The sequence below is a fragment of the Orycteropus afer genome, unplaced genomic scaffold (assembly GCF_000298275.1).
Source record: "Orycteropus afer afer isolate SDZICR_OR568_19922 unplaced genomic scaffold, OryAfe1.0 scaffold00636, whole genome shotgun sequence".
Taxonomy (NCBI): Eukaryota; Metazoa; Chordata; class Mammalia; order Tubulidentata; family Orycteropodidae; genus Orycteropus; species Orycteropus afer.
Window position 1 is genome coordinate 299,834 of NW_006922223.1, and position 1,792 is coordinate 301,625.

Below are 1,792 nucleotides of genomic sequence, written 5' to 3' on the forward strand. Positions count from 1 at the left end.
GAGGGAGAGAATACAAATAACACAAATAAGAAATGAAATGGGTGACATCACAACAGAACCAACTGAAATAAAAAGGATAATATCAGGATACTATGAAGAATTGAACTCAACAAATTTGAAAATCTGGAAGAAAGGGACAGATTTCTAGAAATACACCACTTACCTAAACTAAAACAGACTGTTGTGGAAAAGTTCAACAGGTCCATCACAAAAGAAGAACTTGGACAGGTCATCAAAAAATTACCAACTAAAAATGTCCTGGCCCAGAGGGTTTCACTGGAGAATTCTACCAAATATTCAGATAAGAACTGATACCAATCCTACTCAACCTATTCCAAAACATAGAAAAGGATGAAATCCTCTCTAACTCATTTTATGAAGCAAGCGTAACCTTGATACCAAAACCAGACAAAGACATCATTCTAAAGGAAAACTACCGACCAATATACCTCATGAATAAGATGCAAAAATCTTCAACAAAATCCTAGCCAATAGATTCCATCAACATATCAAGAAAATCATTAATTATGACCAAGTGGGTTCATATCAGGTATGCAAGGATGGTTCAACATTAGAAAAGCAATCAACATCATCCATCACATAAATAAAACAAAGGAGAAGAAGCACATGGTCATATCAATTGATGTAGAAAAGGCATTTGATAAATTAAAAAACCCATTCCTGATCAAAACTCTCAGCAAAATAAGAATAGAAGGGACATTCTTCAACATAATAAAGGTCATTTATGCAAAACAAACAGCCAATATTATTCTCAATGGAGAGAGAGAGCAGGGAACATCGTTAGCTAGATAGAGATAAGTACTGATTTGGGTGAAGAGAAGGGCAATGTACCAAATGCGAGTGATCAATATAGTGGCATTGAGGAAGAAAAAGACATGGAGAGGTACGTGGGAGGTTCAGACAACAAAGATGAACCCTTTTACACATATGGTACTGCGTTGTCAGTGAAGGCAAACATGAGTATACGGGTGGACAAATGGTTGGACAGGCTGAACTTTTAGGTATATCTATGATGTGGGGAGTGTACCTAAGAACATGTTTAAGGTTGGCAGACAATGGTCCTATAAGTTTAGGTGACAAGAGGCAAGGTTGTAGTCACTGCTTGGTCACAGCCAGCTACCCAGAGGTACCAAGTAGTTGAACCTGTGGGTTTGGGACCATTGTCACAGGGGACATCAAGCTCAATTGGCATAACATACATGATTATATCAATTGATGTTGAAAATGCATTTGATAAAATCCATCACCCACTCCAGATAAAAACTCTGCAAAATGGGAATAGAAGGGACATTTGTCAACACAGTAAAGAGTGCATATGCAAAACCTCCAAAGCATCAGGGATCACAAAAGTGGCAAGATCCAGGTAAGGGGCAGGAGGCACGATCCAGCCGCTAGAAGCAAGAAAGGGAAGGAGTGCCAGGGACCACAAAAGCAGCAGGATACTGGTCAGGGGTGGGAGGCAGGAAGCAGACCACAGAGGCAGGAAAGGGAGGGAGCACCAGTGACCACAAATATAGAAGGATCCAGGTAAGAATTAGGTAAGGGGAGGGCAGAGATTTTTCCAATGGCTAAGGAAGACACACTTCCCTGTCAGTTTGTCATCCAGAGGGACTTGCAAGTTGCTTTGTGGCTTGAGGTTGTGCCACTGGTCTTTCAAATACCAGCAGGGTCGCACGTAGTGCATAGGTTTCAATACAGCTTACAAACTGAGACAGACTAGGAAGAAAGAGGTCATCCACTTTTCAAAGAACTGGACAGGGAATTCCTTATG